Below are 19,757 nucleotides of genomic sequence, written 5' to 3' on the forward strand. Positions count from 1 at the left end.
CACACCTGCCTGGTACAGAGTAGAAGTTAAAACATAAGACAGCTTCATCATCACTATGCAAGTCATTCACCTGCAAATGAAAAACACTAAGATCTCTAAAAAGATCCCAGTCCAACCGGTCAAAACACCAACAAGGAACCGTGGTGTGGGTGAACTATCAGTTGTGGTTAGTAAAACTGGGTAGTGGTCACTACCATGGAGGTCACTATGGACATTCCACATAAAACCTAGGGCACAGTCACGTGATGATAGTGTGAGGTCAATAGCCGAAAAGGTACCAGTCTGAATTTGTAAGTGTGTTGGATCTCATGTATTGAGGACACAAAGATTCCAGTCCTCCACTACCGAAATCAGTAAGTTCCCCCGTGGGCTGGACACCACATCTCCCCACAAAGGATGCCACCCGTTCAGATCTCCAGGGAGAATAAACAGCTGGGGCAGCTGATGAACAAGTCTATCAAGGTCCTCATGATTGACTATGGCACTGGGTGGCAGATAAACATTACACACCATGTACATCCTCCTCAGGTGCAACTGAACAGCCACAGCCTGGATGGGGGACTGCAGAGGGAACAATGTGAAGGGCACATCAGAATGGCTGTTGATGGCACAGCCACCCTGATGACCACTTGCAGGGTTTGGAGATAAAGATTCACCAGCATAACCCCTGGGTGGGGAAAATAACCAGTCTCCCAACATAGTCTCCTGCAGACAAATACAGACTGGATGGGTCTCCGCTAGGAGCAGCTGCAGCTCTTCCCAGCTTCCTTTCAAGCCTCTACAGTTCCACTGTACAACTAAGAAGACTTCCCATTGGGCCTGGGGCTGGTCTCAAGGGCAACCCTTATCTTTAGGGGATGGAAGACCCTCAGTTTAGTGCAAGTACTGCTGGGCACTGATGGTGACTTGGCAAGCCCAACAACTAGCTTCTTCCTCGCAGCTGAAGGAGGTGAAGCAGCATGTTGCTGCTTCCTCTTCCTTTCACTCCCAACAAGCCGCAACCCCCCATCAAGATGAGTCAAGAGAGCAAGAGTAGCCAACTGTGATGCAGCTGGGTTATATGTTCTGTGAATAATAGGAGGTGAAGAAGCTGCCCCAGCAGGGCCAACCACTGCATCTTGATAAGCCACAACCCCAGTATGTGGGGCTGCAGTAACAGCCTTCTCGTTCCGAAGATCTGGCTCTGAAGACATACATGATGGTAGGGTGTGTGTCATTTGCTGCCCCTGCCCTGACCAAGAGTCCAGACTTCAGCCCAGGAGCAGGGATGTGTGGAAGGGGGAAGGGACCTCCGCAGGTGGGTGGGACCCCCTCGGAGGAGGCACTGCCTCCTCCATGTGTTACTGCCGCAGTATCATCCCCAACTGGGCAATCTGTGATGACTGATTACCCCGAGAAGCAGGTGGGGCAGCATGAAGTGTTGTCTCGTTATACAGTGGAACCTCATTGCGATGTGAGAAAGCTGAAGCAAAGGTGACCCTAGGGCTGATAAACATCCGTCTGACCCTTTCCTTTGCCATTGCAAAAGAAATCTTCCCACAGGTTCGAACTGACATGATTTCATTCTCAAACTTATACGGTCACACTGTGTTGATGAAGCTGGGTGAGCACTACAGCAGTTGATACACGAGGAAGGATTTGGGCAGTCCATCTTACCATGTGAATTACCACCACAATTAACAGACATCTGTGGCAGACCTTGCATGTTCCTATGAACTACATGCCCAAACCTCTGGCAGTGGAAACACCGCCTAGGTCTTGGCACATATGCCTTGGCCCAAAGGCAGTAGTAAGCTGCCTCTCAGACATCAGATAATGTCAAACGATCAAAGGTGACAATCAGTGATGGTGTGCCTGTCAATATCCCAGCTACCTTTTTCTGGTCTTTAAGCCCATCCAGGAGGTCCTCCTCCAGGTACCTAGGGAAATCCTTAGAGAAGACAACACCGTGGGTCTGATTCAGGGGGTAATGACTGGTGACTGTGACATCACAGGCGGCTAAGCATTTAATGGCATGGATGCGGGCACTTTGGTCAGCATCCCTGACCTGTATAAGCAGTGACCCATCTGCCTGTGGAATGACCTTTGGGGATGACCCACAAGCCTTGACCAGGCCACGGTGAACATTAAATGCATTCTGGTCCCTGAGGAAGGAACCATCAGCCAATGTCAAAACTAGAAATTTCATGTATTGGTCAGGCACAAAGACACCAGGCATCGTCTCACTGACGGGTGAGAGAGCTTTCCTGGAGGACCATCTGCTGCTCCCTTGAAAGTGCTGCTTACCCTTGTTGCCCTTACGTGGTACAGGGTTGGCAGGAGCAAAGACACAGCCAGTTATTGGGGACTCTTGGACCTGGCCACCTGCCACACGAGTACCAAAATTGGAGGGAGATGTGGCCATAATTTGATGAAAAACTTCATTCCACCCCACCCCACCCACCATGGAGCCCAACAAGGGGAGGCCATATGCCAGGGATAACCCCACCATGAACCCCAGAGGTAGTAAAGAAGTATACACAGGTAACAACTGGGGGACCAAGGCAAGGGTGACTCTGGGTCAATAGGAGCCACCAGGCCCCCCAGTGACCACTTGATCCTAGTCAATGCATGACCAGCCGATTGACTTGGTCGGGCCCAACCAGGCCGGCAGTATAGCCAGAATAGGGGACCAAAGAGGTGTATTGTTAGCTGCAGGGTGCATCATGCAGCATCGCTCAACTTCCAGGACTCCTATCTCCCAGCAGTACGGGACGCCATGTACGGCAAACACGTGGGGAGACAAAAGCCCCACCTGAGGTGGAAAAAGGGCAGGGACAGCAACATCATCAGCAGGCCTCCTCAACCAGTGATGTAGGGGGTGCTTGGTCCACGAGGCTGACAAATGCTGAACCCTAAGAAGGTAGGCATGCCTCCAGGGTAGGTGGTCTCACCAGCCATGCTTCAAGCCCCGCTACCACGTCAAAGTGATACCCTGCCCCCCTGGTCTGGGTATCAGCTAGCTTATTTTGATATAAGAGAATTTGTACAGTCTTGTTAAATTTGTTACTTTTTTCTTCAAAATCACTTTCTGTAGCCAACCCCAAAATGTTACTGAGAACTGCTCCACCTTGATCGAACAAACCACGTTTGTCACGTGTATTTGTGATGTTTGTTTCCCTAATTGTGTCAGTCCAGTGTGATGGGATGTCTTGGATCATGGTGAGTATAATGGTCTTATCCTGTTAAAGCTTCCATCCCACTAACTTAATGATTTCATCCACTTCTTGTGTTGAATGAGCATAAGAGGAAGAGCCTCTAAATACTCCTTCTTGAGTTCTAAGTGGGCTTCCTATTTTTTTTTTTTTTTTAATAACAGAACAGAGAAAGGAAAAACAAATGAATAAAAAAAATAATCCATACACCAGATTACTGGTGTCCTCTGTTCATAAAATATCTGTAACAGTTAGACTTGAACAGCTTTAGGTTGAAAGTTGGAGGGAAACAACTCTGGGGAAGCGAGTTCCAAAGAGATGCAGTACGGGGAATGAAAGAATTCTGATAGGCAAAAGTTTTGCAATATGGCTCAGTGACATTCCAGTCATGAGCACTACCAGATGCCCATGTAGCACGAGGGAAGGCATGGAGAGGTGGCACCATGGACGCAACTCCGTCAGAGCATTTGCCATAAAAATATCTGTAAAATAATGCAAGAGAGGCAACATTCTTTCTTACTTGTAGGGGAGGTAGTTTATTTGTAATGGCAGGGTTGTTAATAATTCTAATAGCCTTGTTCTGAATTTTGTCTAATTGTTTTAACCCTTGTTAGGTAATCTGGGGTCTCAGTGACCCCAGCCAATGTTTTTGTTCGTGCCATACATATATATTAAGGCCGTGGAATTTGGTTTTCCCTCTACCTTCCTGACGAGTAGTGTAGATGAGTGTGGTGATTAGAAATTTTCCTGATCTTGATTAGTTTGGCCTCTACTAAAGGCTTGGAGTCCAGTAGACCCCAGGTTACCTGATGTGTAATTTTGCCGGGGTCTGTGAGACCCCAGGTTACCTGATGTGTAGTTTTGCTGGGGTCTGTCAGACCCCAGGTTACCTGATGTGTAATTTTGCTTGGGCTTGTCAGATCCCAGTTTACCTGATATGTAATTTTGCTTGGGTCTGTCAGACCCCAGGTTACCTGATGTGGTAGTTAACCTGGAATCGTCTTTGGCCAACATGTCCCAACTTCTGCACCCCATACTTCCTTGTCTGACTAATAACTAATGTTTCTTACCATTTTCTTTTACAGGAAACAAATTTCAGGTGATTTGAGGTGTAAACTGATGAATGAAAATGATGGAAAGTAAAAGAAAAAAATTAAAAGGGAAACGAAACTGATAAGTGATATTGATGAACTGATAGTGGAAGTGAAAGTGAAACTAAAACTGATGAAAGTGAAAGCCATTCTAAAATTAGGATTTTCATGTGTAAACCGATGAATAAGAATGAGGGATGATAAAAGTTGAAACACTTTGTAAACTGTCTTTTCTCTTTTTACAGGCAATTATATAGTTTCAGGGAAAAGCAAAACTGATATTCTGGAAGTACTGCTAACCAATGGCTGAAACGGAACAGATAAGTGACAGCAGTGATTATAGTGATACTGATGATGACTTGGAAGAACAATCAAATTATGAAACAGAGGAAAGCACCAATGGAAGTGAGAGTGGTGATGTTGATGACATTGTGCAGAAACCCAGGACAAAACGTCGCCGTATGTCAGCTGGAGCTGTACCCTCCACTTCAGCAGCTGGAGCTACACCCATCACTTCAGCAGCCAGAGCTGCACCCATCACTTCAGCAGCTGAAACTGCACCCACCACTTCAGCAGCTGCATCAGCGCCATCCACTTCGGCAGGTGCAGCCGCACCCTCCAGGCCTGCAGGTGCACATTCGGATCCCGCTGACTACACTGTGAAATTCACCAAGAAGACCATCTCAGGCAAAAATGGACACAGATGGTCCACGAAGCCTGTCATGAGCAACAGATCCAGAACACCCAGAAGGAATCTCTTGCCAGCCATGAACATGACAGCCCCAGCTGTTACAGTTGGCACAACAGGCATGGCCCTGCAGTGTATCGGGCTGTGCTCTCTGAGCGTCGATCCGCTTTCATACTAAGATGCCCGAGGTTTGACGACCACACAACACGTGAAGACAGAAGGAGGACTGACAAATTCGCTCCAATAAGAGATCTGTAGGAGCAGTTCCTTGCCAACTGCAAATCAGGGTTTACCCCAGGGCCTAACATTACAATTGATGAGCAGCTGGTAGGATTTCGAGGGAGGTGTGGCTTTAGAATGTACATACCTAGCAAACCAGTGAAGTATGGTCTAAAGGTTGTTATGGTGTGTGATGCAGAGACAAAATATATGCATAGGGCGGTGCCTTACCTTGGAAAACAAACAAAACCACCTGCAGGTATGAGCATGGGCCACTATCTGAACACCCACTTGGTTGAGCCTTACAAAGAAACTCAAAGAAACATCACAGGGGACAAGTGGTTCTCATCTATCCCTCTTGTTGAAGATCTGCTAAAGAACTATGGCCTTACATATGTTGGGACTCTCAAACAAAACAAGCCAGACATACCAGCTTTGATGAAAGACAAGAAGGTAATTCCTAAGGGCACCACAGCTTTCTTGTATGACAAGGACCTACTCGTCCTTTCACATTTGCCCAATAAGAAAAACGCTAAGTTTGTCTGGCTGATCAGCTCCATGCACAGCATTCCTAACATTGTACCTAACGGGAAGCCTGAGGTCATTCTGTACTACAATGAAACCAAGACAGGGGTGGATGCATTTGACCAGATGACTGCACGCTACACCTGTAGCCACAAGACCAAGCGCTGGCCTCTCTGCATGTTTTATGCCATGGTGAACGCAGCTGGTGTGAATTCCTGGACTGTGTGCAACCAGACTAGGTCCAGGAAGGGAGAACCTCGAATCGAACGTCAGCGGTATATGATGGACCTGGCTGAGAAGTTGATGTATCCCTGGGCTGAAGAAAGAATGGAATTCCGAACCATGAAGAGGAGCACAAAGCTGACGATCCGGACAGTGTTTGACATCAACATCCCTCACGTGAGGCCTCCTGCAACAGGTGGAACAAGGAGGCGGTGTGCCCTGTGCGACAGGTCGAGGGATTGCAAGACCAACATGACATGTCTACATTGCCAGCGTCCAGTGTGTCCTGAGCATTCTTCCCCTATATGCCTGGACTGCAACTAAACCAGGTCATAAAAAGGCGCATCAAGCCATCATTCCATGTGAACTGAGTGTCTTTTGTTTGTAAAGCAAAACTATAAAAGGAAAAGAAAAATATATTTTATTTTTTACATACACATGGGCTTTCCAATCATATCACATGCAAAGCAATTGCATTATAATGTTTTTGTGTTAACTTTGAGCCAATAGTGTGGATACAATGTTGTTTGTACAAGTGTTTCTACCTACATTAGGTAATGCATTAGAGGTGTCACGAAAACCAGCTTTTTTTGGTTCCCCTGTGTATACCTTTACAGATATTGCCTTATTTACAAACACAGGGGCTTATGTCTCTCATACCACATACTTGGGTCATATATGTACATGATCCAGTGGTCCAATAGTGGGGAATCATTTGTAGCGGGGGAGTAGAAACATTACTGTTATGGTGGAACATTTTTCAAGTGTTTTTTTTTTTGTTTTTTTTTTTAATTTTCCTAATTATTTTTTTGAAGATGGATTTTGGTAACTTTCATACGAAATTGTGGCCAAATGGTTGTAGTATCTGAATAAAAAAGCATGTGTCAATCAACTAAGTGTTTCGATTTTTACCAAATATTTTAAAATTGGGGTCAGTCAGACTCCTGGTTACCTATACTGTAATTTTTCAGAACATTACCTAACAGGGGTTAATGCAACCTCTCCACATCCATTCCACAAGGGTGAGCAATATTCAAGCTGAGAGCGCACATGACACTTATAAATCACAGCTAACTGCTCGTCAGTGAAGAAGTTACGGACTCTGTACATTAGTCCAAGTTTCTTTGAGGCGGTTTTAGCGAGTGATCTAACATGAGAGGTCCAGTTGAGGGCATTGTTAAGTGAGACGCCGAGAATTTCAATACTTTTGGAGATGGGAATATTAGTAGTACTGAAGGTAATATACGAATCTGGCAATATCTGTCTATTAGTAAATTGTATATATTTGGTTTTACTAGCATTATATGAGACCAGGATGTTTTGTCCCCATTCACTGTTCGTAGATAGGTATTGATTTATGGAGATGGCTGTACTGAGCTGAAAGATAGAGATATTAGACTTTGTAAATGGGTGTCTGAGTGTGATTGAACTATGTAGTGTTGAGTCATTTGCATATGAATGGATGGGATTGTCCGTGACAGATAAGAGATCATTAATATGAACCAGGTACAGGGTTGGTGCCAGAACTGATCCCTGCGGCACACCAGCGTTAATTGAGTGGATATTGGAATATACAACATCTACTTTTACTCTTATTTTCCTGTCACTGATATATGAGGAAATCAAAGGAACAAAAGATGTTAGTCCATAACAAGGGAGTTTGGACAGCAGGGAACGGTGCCATACACTCTCGAAAGCTTTAGAAATATCAAGGGCTACTGCATGAGTTTCTCCATGTAGGTCAATTGATTGATGGATGGTATGAGTTAGGAGATTATGTCAATGGTGGATCTTTCGTGGCGAAAACCATATTGTCTATCACTAATTAAGTTGTTGGATTCAAGATGTTTAACAATGTGCTTATTAATTAAAGTTTCAAATACCTTACCAAAAGAAGATGTGACTGCTATTGGTCTGTAATCAGAGGGGTCCGAGGAACTTCCTTTCTTCGGAATTGGGTGGATATTGGCTTCTTTCCATGAATTTGGGAATAAAGAAGTACGTATGCATAGTCTGAAAAATTTAGCAAGAACAAAGGCAAGTTCAGGGGAACACTTTTTCAAAACATTTGGTGGAATTCCATCTGGGCCTGGAGCTTTGTTTGTAGGTAAATTGTCTAGGATGGATTTTACGTACCTTGTCTGTATTTTAAGTGGGACAATTTCGGGAGAGTCAAGTTCTAGTACTGGGACGCTCTGGCTGGCATCGTCTATGGTAGAATTTTTGGCAAATGTACTGGCAAAAATATCTGCTTTCGCACATGGGTCATTTGTAATGTTGCCATCTGAAGATTGTAATGGGGGAATGGATGATGACTTGTCAAAGTTATTATTGAAAGAGTTAAGAGTTGACCAAAATATGACTGGTAAGTTGTGCAGTATGTCCAAACGAATTCCATTACTCACACTGTCTTGCTCAATAGCTGTAGAGGCAACATATTGAGGGTGTAAGTGAGGTGTTCCTCTTGCTATCAGCATAAACAGTAGAATCCATGGAATAATTCTCCTCATCTTTACCTACCGAGAGAATAACTTTATTTGATTGCTACTCCAGTGATGCTAGCAAGTCATGCTAGGGATGATGATACTGATGATGAACCTTTCAGTTATCTTGACTTTAATCTGGCTTTTGGAGAAAAATGACTGCTCTAAATTACTCAACATATTACCACTAAAAGGAGTCTAAATCGATTCCTAGGTCATGTAAATGCCTCGTTATAATAACTGCTGTATTAGTTGCCCCTATGTTTTTATGTTTGGTATGCAATCGTAATTTATTTTGGTATGTATTAATTTCTTTCAGTTTACTTCCATCGTCTGTACTAGATTTTTCGGTTGTATCCGATGTTTTATAACGGCATGCTAAATTTCTTGAGACACTTTTTAAATGATCATTGTGAACTTATTTTTCTTCGTCACTCGGTAGTGACTTAATTAATGCCTTATTCGCTGTTCACTTAATTAACCTGTATAAGCCCTCAAATTTCGGTAACAGTTTACTGCATCTAGTGTGAATGATGTCATGGACAATGTCACCTATGTTGATATTTAATTCCTTTGCCTTTTTAATAATGATTCCGTCATTTCCTCCTTGGATATCGTTGTTTCTTTAACTCTGTATATCTCTTGAGATTCACATACGCGAAGTTTAAGATCGTTCGTTCGTTCATTCGTTCGTTGAAAGATTCCCTGCACATATAGTGCAGGCCGGGCCATACATTAGCCCGGTCAGTGGTGTATGGGCTGATTATAAAACAGTAAGTGGGGAGGACAGGACCTGGGGTTTGCCCAGCACACACGTCCTGTCTCCTGACTGGCTTTGTGGTGTGTGTGACGAGTTTAAGATAATCATGTTAATTGTATATGGCCATTTGTTCACCTACCAGTATCTCGTGTCTGTCCCGTAAATAATGAAACGAGATGTGTCTCCTATAGACTTGTTTATTGCACAGTTAACTGATGCTTCAACTCGGGGGATCCAGTCATCCCAGTCTGCATAATTCTCATTGCGAATGAGATGTAGTATATCTAGCACTTACTTTTTCTTGCAGCCACTCCATTGGAAACTGGATGATAGGCTGAAACATTAACTTTTTTATATTGCATTGTATTTACATATTTCTCGTAAGATTTCCGAATTTAATTCTCCTCCATTATCACTTACTAGCATCTTTGGTGTACATATCGTGATGATCAGTAGCAACAAAAAGATATTATGATTAATAGATAAGGGTAGCTTAAGTAAACCAACCACGGCGACGTCCCACGGTTGGTTAGGTACAGGATATTTTCCTAAGGGTGCTGGTGTTAGAGCGTAACCTTTGTGCTCTGCACATGATTCACATATCAATGTGATCGATGTCTTTGGGTAAAGATGGTCAACAATATGACATCTGGGCCTGCTTGACTGTCCTATCTTGGCCAGGATGACCTGCATATGGACTATCGTGTCTTATCCTTAAAATGTGAGGTATCACTTTATTAGGAATGACTGCCTGATATTTCTTCTATGATTTGGTTGTCCTGGATTTACCATATATAAGGTAGTGTTTACTATTATGAATCGTTTAAGTGGTACATGTAGCTTGGGTAATGATATATCATCACCTGATCCTAAATGATATACAACCTTAGACCATACGAGGTTTCTCTTTGTACCTGAGAGATTTCTTTGTTGTTGGGGAGTGTTTCCCTTTGACTAATTTTAGCGAAATTGGTCGTTGTTGAATTTCATGATAAAGCATCTTTTGTCATACTGTACTTATTTTACCTTTTATATAATGAATATTTGTGCTGTAATTCTGTACTGTTCATTTCCATCGTGCTCTCCTCCCAGTGAGGAGTTTTTCCTGAAACACGCCCAAGAGAGGCTCATGATCAGTATAGAGGTGAATTTCATAACCATATACATCATCACGAAATTTTTGTAGCGCAAATATTACGGTTAAAGCCTGTCAGTAGTACAATAATAATTTTTCTCTGCTCCTTTTGCATGTCTACTGACAAATGCAGTTGGCTGATATTTTCCACGTTGATCTTCTTGCATCATTGCGGCTCCCAAGCCTTTAATTGAGGCGTCTGTGCAAACTATGAATGGTTTATTAAAGTCTAGATATACCAAACAAGGTGCACATGTAAGTTCATCTTTTAAATATGTTATGCTGAGTGTTTTTAGGTCGACTCCTCGCCCTAAAAACACTAGCGACTGAGCAGAGTCCTCTTTCCGGACCGGAAGTACTGTAAAGCACCAACAGAGGAACAGGACATAAAAACTAGGCAGTATACCTTAACACATCTATTGCCTTAATTCTAAAACCGTTACAATATGATACAGTGATATTTAGGATATAGGATACAGGGACACAGAGTTAGGTTGGGATGACACGAGATACAACTGTACTAAACACACGATATGATACACATATAACAATGGCTTTAGTTCTACAAGTGTGGATGACCGTCTTTCATTTAAACCCAAAATATCTATATTCCCAGTAGCAAGGGGAATACACAAGATTAAGAGTCTGGGGGAGGAATATTACTATAAGGAAGCCAGGGTGCGGATCATGACACTCGACTCAGTTAAGTAGCCACGGCGACACTTCACAGGTTTTGGTTCTCCCGTGCACCCTGATTGTCATTCACACTTACGGGAAGTTCCTTTATTCTGGGAGGGTGATAGTACTTTACTTATTATTATTGAATTATTTTCCTTTAAGGGACATGTGAGTTTGTTGGGGTAAATAACATTAGCCGCTGGTTTCATATGGATCACACTCTGTCACTTTCACTGTTCACTGTTCCTCTTTCTCGGGTTTACTTAGGTCTAAGGGGCGTCACTGATTTACCCGTGTTTCCTGGGTTAATTCACTTTGTCACTCTGTTCGAGGGGGGAGGACCTCAGGGGGGACTCTGCCTGTGGTGGGCAACACACTACCCGCAGGAGAGTCACTGCCCAGGTCCAGTCCGTCGGTGAGTTGCAGGGAGGCCCTCCTGTCTGGGGGCCTCGACCTGAAGGTAGACCCTTACCTCAGGGTCTCGTCGGTGGGGTGCAGGGAGGCCCGCCTGTCTGGGGGCCTCGAGCTGAGAGGTGGCCCTCGGGGCTGGGGCCAAACAGTTGGAGGAGGCGGGTCTGGTGTCGGTGACTCCGCGGGGTGAGGGGGTCAGAGTTACCCTCACCTGTAGTCTGCTGGGCTCGCCTGGGGGTCCTGGGGCTGCGGTGGTCTGCCAGGGGACGCGCTGTCGGGGTTGGGCTGCGGCCTCGTCTCCTGCTGGTGCCTGAGGAAGAAAGAGATCTCCCAGGAGTGGGAGGCAGGTCCGGTCTCAGACTTTGCCTCCACTCTGGTGACACCTTCGAGGCAACTCTCCCGGGTGGTGTCAAGCTATTCCCACAGGGGAACGCGGAAGGTGGAGTGGACAGGGAGACCGTGTCCTCTCCTATATACAGGAGGGAAGAACAGAGGCGACTCTCTCTCCTGTCTCTGTCACAGCCATGGCTCCAGGTTGCTTTACCCTGGGACCCACTTTTCGCTTTCTACTAGGGCCTCCTGCCCTTGGAGTGGCGGAGGATACTGGAACCTCGTGGCGCACTAAAGGGCCTCTTGACCGGGGTGTGGCGGAGGGTATAGACCCCTCGTGGCGCACTGTAGGACCTCCTGCCCTGGATGTGGCAGAGGGTATTGCTCACTCGTGACACACTGTAGGGCCTCCTGCCCTGGATGTGGCAGAGGGTATTGCTCCCTCGTGGCACCCTGTAGGGCCTCCTGCCCGGGATGTGGCAGAGGGTACTGGCCCCTCGTGGCGCACTATAGGGCCTCCTGCTCTGGATGTGGCAGAGGGTATTGCTACCTCGTGGCACACTGTAGGGCCTCCTGCCCGGGATGTGGCAGAGGGTACTGGCCCCTCGTGGTACACCAAAGAGCTTCTTGCCCTAGACGTGGCGGAGGACACGGACACCTCGTGGCTCACTGAAGGGCTTCCTGCCCTAGACATGGCGGAGAGTGCTGGAGCATCGTGCCACACTTAAGGGCCTCCTGCCCTAGTTGTGGGGGAGGGTATTGCTCCCTCGTGGCACACTGTAGGGCCTCTTGCCCTGGACGTGGCAGAGGTAGGGACACCTTGTGGCTCACTGAAGGGCCTCCTGCCCTTGAGGGGTGTAACTATGGCCGTCGCCAAAACGTTACTAGGGACTGACTCTTGTTCAGTCCCACCCCACTGCTGTCGATGGTTGTCCCGCCTGCGAGGTTGTTTCCGATCCTGGTTCACCTGGTGTCAGGGCAGTTGCGGGGAAAAGGGGCACGGGTCAGTAGTGGGCGGGTGACCCTCTTGCCCTGGGTCATTAGCCCCCCCGTTGTTTCTTCCTGGGGTGGTGGGGTGGTGATGGCCCGGTGGTGGGGTGGATGGTCCGGCGGCGGGCATTTTAAAATAATTAAATGCTACATCTTGTTCCTCTTCCCACTGTAATATGGCTTGTTTTTTCAGTAGGTGGAACACTGGCTCTGCTTTATTAGGAAATCCTTGTACAGAATCTCAGTAATATTCTGCATGTCCTAGAAACGGTCATACTTCATCCACATTTGTGGGTTCGGGGAAATGTCTTACTGCTTTGATTTTTTCGTCTGAGGTGTGGGAACCCTTTGCATCCAGCCTGTGGCCAAGTAATTTAATTTCTTTAGCGCAAAAATTACATTGAGACAGCTTAATTTTTAATCTATCATTGGCTAACTTGTTTAGGAGTTCGTCTAATTTCTGGAAAGGCTCTTCTGTTGTTTTGGTGCAATTATAATGTCATCCTGATAACATGCTATTCATTAATCGTTGGATTGTGCCTGGAGCCATGCAAAGCCCCATGGACATTCTGCAGTACTGAAAATGACCACTATTTGTGGATAATGTATATTTGCGTGAGTCTTCATCAAATTCTATCTGGCAATAGCCACTGAGCAAATATTGATTGTTAAAAATACAGGGTTTTCTGGTCCAATACTTTGTAAGACATCACTTAACAGCGACATGGGAAAACGATCAGGAATAGTTTGGTGGTTCAGTTTGTCATAATCAATGACTGCCCACACTTCTCCGTGTTGTTTAGGTACAAAGAAAAATGGTGCATTCCGTGGGGACACTGAAGGTTCAGCGATACCCAAACTTAGCATTTCATCCACATATTGTTTAGCTAATGCTTGCTGTGAGTGTGCAGTTCTATATGCTGGCACGTAGATTGGTTGTGTGTCAGATTTTACATTAATTGTGTGCTGTATTAAATTCGTACAACCTAATTTTTCACCAGGTAATGCGACTGTCTGTCGGTGTTTTTGTAGTAAATTCAGTAGGTCATTCTCTACATTAAAATATTCTGAGTGAATCAAATGTTCTTTTTTGCACTCTCTGTCTGTCGATTTACTTTTGCTTGATGTTCTGGCTATCGTTACTTCACGTATAGGAGGAGAAGAGGCCTCTAAATTACATATGCAAGTTCTTTATTGATCTACTCCATTCATCAGGTTTACTAAGAAAACACTCATTTCCCTTTTTTCATTTATCCAACATAGAGAACTCTCTTTTGATACACCTTTCACTCTGCAAGTTTCTTCTGATACAATAACATTGCAGTTCTTCAGTGTACTCTTTATCGTGATGTTCATATATGATCCTGGTGGTAAGGTTATGTCATAGTTGATGAAACATGGATGAATGATTGTTTGACCTTCGGCCTTGGGTGGGAGACATGACCTTGGCTAAGAATCTGGATGTATTGAGAGAGAGTGGGTGAGATTGCTCGTTTTCGCAGAGAGAATGTAGGTCACACTGTTCGTTTCTTCTTTTGTGTTTAATCGCTCCTGTTAATTTGGTTTTCCAACAATTGTTGGGTGTAGCATCTGAAGAAGAAATTTCCTCTATGAATTCTTCATCAAACTGTATATTGTTAAAATGTGGCATTGGTAAAATATTTTCTTCTCTCATCTTACATGGGCCAAGACGCATATTTGCTTAAAATGATAAAGTCTCTACTGTGTAGAATATAGTAGTGATTGTTTTGGTAGGCCTTGGAAAGTTGATGTCTAACTAATTATACCTATTGTAGGCATTTCTTTACTATCTACGGTGTATTAATCTAAATTTGGTTAAATTTGGTTCCTCCATAAATGTTACCTTTCTTGTATTTCTAAAAATTCGGTCTAATTCATCTTGTGCTACTAGACTGACTGGTGAGACTGAATCCAAAAATAATGAAGTCTTTTCATCTTCACAAAAAGTGGAAACCAGAATGCTTTCGTTTCCATCCATAATCGCTATCTTTACACTTGGTTTGTTTGATTGTTTACTTTGTTTTATGTATTGTTGTCTTCTCTGGTGATGTAGTCTTCCCACAAATTATAGGCAGCTACTAATTTTTCCACCAGTTTACACTCTGCTGTCCAATGACTGACAGTTATGTGTTTCCTACAGCAGGGTTCAAACACTTTCAATTTTTCTCTGTCTTCTTTAATCTGATGTAACATTCAGGTCTTATGTGGCCTGGGTTTGCACGGTAGAAACATAATCTATCTCTTGAATTTGACCTACAAGGTGATTTGATATATTCTGGTCGTTCTGTGACACGTTGCCTACTTGGGCTATGCACGAATTTCTGAGAATGCCTGTTGCTTGGTGTGCGTGTCTGAAGCCTTGAGTTCTGCTGACAGTCTGTCTGTACTCTAGGTGAGACTTTCTTTGATCTTTTCTTTGACTAGATTTATTTATCACTGCAACAGTCTTTGTTACTCTCATACCTGTTTTATTGCTTTGTGATACTTCAGTCACACCAGCCTTACTGCACAGTAATTCTGACTCATACACATTATCCGGTAAACACATTCCTGGACTATATCATCTTTGCGATTTTTAGAACTCTTTCAGGCGATTCCCATAGTGCAGCTACATGTCCAGTGGTGTCAACGACGTGTACTGATGACATATTACCATCATCTCTAATCAATTCTAAATTTTCTAAGCTAGTTAACAAAGTTCTTTTAATGGTGGACATATTGACTGTTATATCATCCAAATCTGAGTTGGAATTTGTATGTTTTAGTAGGTCTGCAATTTTATGTAATTTAGGGCTATGCCAACAAAAAAGTTTCTACCTCCAGATAATTTTCACAGGAATTCATTCTTAAACTCATCATATGTTCTAGCTCGCAAAAACTTGTCTGACGTAAGCCAACTGCCAGCTGTGCAACGTTCCTGATTGATTCTAGCTGAAAAAGCAGCTATTTTTTCCTTCTTGCCTGTAAAGTTTCTCCTAACGAAATGCTGTTCACATTCGTCTAACACTGGCTGTATATCTACTCTGTCCTTATCATTACCTGAAAATTTTGTGAGACTTTTGTCCTCATGAATAAACATACGATTACAGTGGTAGCAAATTTGTGTATTGTTGTGAGGAATGCAAAGCACTGGAACTTGCTTTATTTGTCTTGCTGTTATCAGTTTGTCCATCCATTTTTACTAGAATTTCCTTGCAGCTGTAATATGAAAGTTATTCATATTTGTTTCCTGACCTGTTTCCTCTCTTCTTTAGGTTGTCTGATATTACTTGAATATAATAAGTATGAAAGTTCTAAAATTCGCACCGTCAAAGTCTGACAACTCTGACCACTCATGATTTGTTACTGCTGAGTAATTTTTTATCCTTATTTTGTTGTCCTGTTTCTACTTCTGGAGGGTTATTTTTTTTCCTGGTTTTGGTATTCAACTTGTATTTTTACTTGCATAGGGTTATTTGTTTCTTTGTGGTGGTTTTCTGCTACTACTTGTGTAGAGCTATTAGATAATGCTAATGGGGGTTCTTTTGATACTAAGCATGGCAGTTTTGTAAACATAACGATATTACTTACTAGATAGCATTAATTAATAATCATATTTTACAGTTCTCTTGATGCCTCACTAGAATAAAATGAAAGAAGGGTGAGTAAAACCAGAAGATGGAAGGATGCTAATTTAGATGGATGCAGTAAGGAAGAGATGGGCAGAATATTTCGAAAGATTGTTAAATGTAGAGGAGGAAAGGGAGGCTGATGTGGTGGGAGGTGGAATGGTGGAAGGAATAAATGTTTTGGGAGAGCTGAATGATTCTTTGATTATGATGGAGGAAGTGCAGGAAACTGTAAAGGAAATGGAAGCAGGGAAAGCTGCAGGTATGGATGGGTGTGCTATGGAATGATTGAAAGGTGGTGGAGTGACTATTGTTGAGTGGTTAGCAAGATGCGTCAGAAATCTTTTACAGTCTCTTCTGACGAGTCTTAGTCTTACAACAACAAATGTTAAATTTAAATAACAGGAGTCTTTTCGAAAAATAAGGGTATAATTAATACTCTAACTCACCCATAATTATCTTATTATATCCTAGCTTGTCCCCCTGATTTGGCCAAATCAGAGAGGTTACTTTGCTAGATAGAGCTGGAATAACAGATGACAACGGACCTGAGGTCTTAGTTGGTTTGCCTGGGTCGTTCCAGGCATCCTGTGGTGCTAGTAAATACAACATGCAGCTTGAACAAGCTTAAGGGACAATGAAAAATGGCGAGTCTCTCCCCTCGGGATTATTATTTAACTACAATTACCTAAATATAGTGAATTACCTCACGAAATTTTCAAGGAACACCCAACATAACAAGTTAATCTTAGTTTTAATCTTTCATGCAAAGATAAGTTAATAAGTTTTGTGGGACATGACGTGCTGGCTTTTCTCTCCTCCCTACCACCCGCTGCGTGCTCCAAAAATGTGTATTCTCGGCTTATTTTCACCACCCAAACATATTTATTTTGCCACAAAACCCACATATTCCTATTCGTCGATGTTTGTTCTACATGATAAGTAAAAAAAAAAAACGCACAAAAAAACACATTATATGTACATTAGGGCCGTGTGAATAAACATTCAAGTGCAGACATCTCACTTCCCAGCATCATAAGTCGAATGTTTACTAATCAATCTCTACATTTTATACCATCATTGGGAAGAGAATTTTATTAGCTTTCGAATGCCAGAGGTTCCAGTTTGATACGAGGCATGGTGTTCGAGTAATAAGCGAAAAAGTATAACCCATTTCCGACAGACAGATTTTTTTTCCTTCAGGGAGCTCTGGTGAAGAACTTTTCTCACCACTGTTATGTTTTTATTTTATTCTATATCAGAATTTAACTGGCATTCATTTGAGCCCACAATGGTGATCCTAGGCCTCATAGTTTTCGAGAAAAATGCAAAAAACTATAGTGTACCCACACTGTGTCGTGACTGTAGGGCAGTTTCCTGCCTTTCTCTGAGCTACTGCACGTATTTCACCAATTCTTTGTACACTAGATATGCAGACTATATTCACATGATTCACTGTCACTATTATTATAGCTGAATACTCACATTTGGTACAGGGTAGAGGCAGTGTAGTTGATTAGAAACAGTAGCACAATCTTCATTGGGCCAATGGCTGATAATGACCAGGATTGCTTCACAAACACCAAATTTCCTATTGCAAACACCAAACCTAACCACAACAATGCCCAAACACTATACACAAGCACTACTGGTATAGTGAAATATGTTGCATGGCCAGGATGGGGGTAAGAGTGGAAATTTAAAGGGACAGAACCGCACAGTACCTTCCCCACTCACAGCTCATTTGGTACTGAATAACCTGTCTGCAGGGAAGATATGACGCCTCCAAAAATGACGCTGATCAGCCGAAAACTTTTCCTCTGACGAAAATTTGTATGCTTTAGTGATGCCAAAAGCGTCAACCAGTATAGTCGCAGCCACACCCATATGATGACAAATTCGTTATCGTGCGCGGAGGGGTTAAATAAAACTAAAGCCAAATATTCACATTATCTATGTCAAGATATGTCAGACCTTCCTCTGTTTTCCATCAGGATACCATGTCATCCAGCCACTCATGCTTATTTACATACAATAGATAATCCTAAGTAGTTGTACACGTATGTACAATATAGTTGTCCATAAAGGTTAACCAGTAAGCTTCACTACACCAATATCTGGACATTCCTGAGTGCGTGCAATACATCCACATCTAGCCCTGTCCAGCATCCCAAAGAGGGTCAGATTGATTGATTGATTGTAGTAAAATCTGGCAGCACAACTGCCAAGGTCATATGCTGCCAGACAACAAGGTTCAAGATGCAGCAAAATAAAAAGTGCATTTTCAAAATAAATTTAATATCTGTTAGTAGGAATAAAACACTGAAAATAATAAAAGAAGAGTTTATAAAATAACAATTACATTACTTATAAAAGTGGAAGGAGGCCCGCCTCCTGAAGAAAACTAAAAACATCTGTAAAATTGCTAGGGGCTTCACCAAACATCGAGGACAAACAGTAGGCACCAGCTGCCCCCTTAATGCCTATGGAGGAATCTTTGATGGAGGTCCCCCAAACTCGGACACTCGACCAGCAGGTGACGGACAGTAAGGGGATCAAGACAGTCATCATAATACGGCTGAGTCTCACCACTCATGAGGAACCCATGCGTAAGCCGAGAGTGCCCAATGCGAAGCCTAGCAAGAGCCAACTCCAATCGTAGAGACATGGAGGGGAAAACCATTGGCACAACCACTCTCTGAAAGAGTTCTTTTAGTTTATTATGAGCAACACCATCCCAGTGTCTCTGCCAATACGTATGAATTGTGTACAGCAAGTAAGGTCTTACATCAGAAACAGGAAGTGGGTAGTCAGCTGGGGACTGTTGAGAAGACACAGCTTTAGCTAATGTATCTGCCCTTTCATTGCCCACCACACCAAAATGTGCAGGAACCAAACAGAAGTGGCAGCCACGACGGCCAAGAAGAAAAAAGTCACTCTAAACTTGATAAAATCAATGGATGGGATGCATTAAAAGACTCCAGTGCAGACAGAGCACTAGGCAAGTCACTATAAATCACAAAACCGGATTGGGAGAGAGTAAAAATGATTTTAAGGGCATATAAAATGGCAGTCAGTTCCGCTGTTTACACTGAAGTAATGCCAGGAAGGCTACTGCCCCTACTAAAGGAAGGGAAGACAACACCAAATTCTATTCCAGTATCAGTCTTAGACCCGTCAGTGTAGATGAGGACAGAACCCTCATGAGTGGAGGCATGTTCTAAAAAGAGAGAGAGAGGGACACCTGAGAGGGAAGTGAGCCCTTTTTTCAACAATGGACCTACAAAATGTCACACAAGGGAGTAGCCAAGCACCCACCCTTGGGATCCCATGTGGACAAACTGCCAGTCTCAGAACAGAGAGGTCTTACATAACAGACCAGACCCTGTAACCAAATGGCTT

This window comes from Coenobita brevimanus, chromosome 28 (genome assembly GCF_032717465.1).
Source record: "Coenobita brevimanus isolate Jiangsu-jjx chromosome 28, ASM3271746v2, whole genome shotgun sequence".
Taxonomy (NCBI): Eukaryota; Metazoa; Arthropoda; class Malacostraca; order Decapoda; family Coenobitidae; genus Coenobita; species Coenobita brevimanus.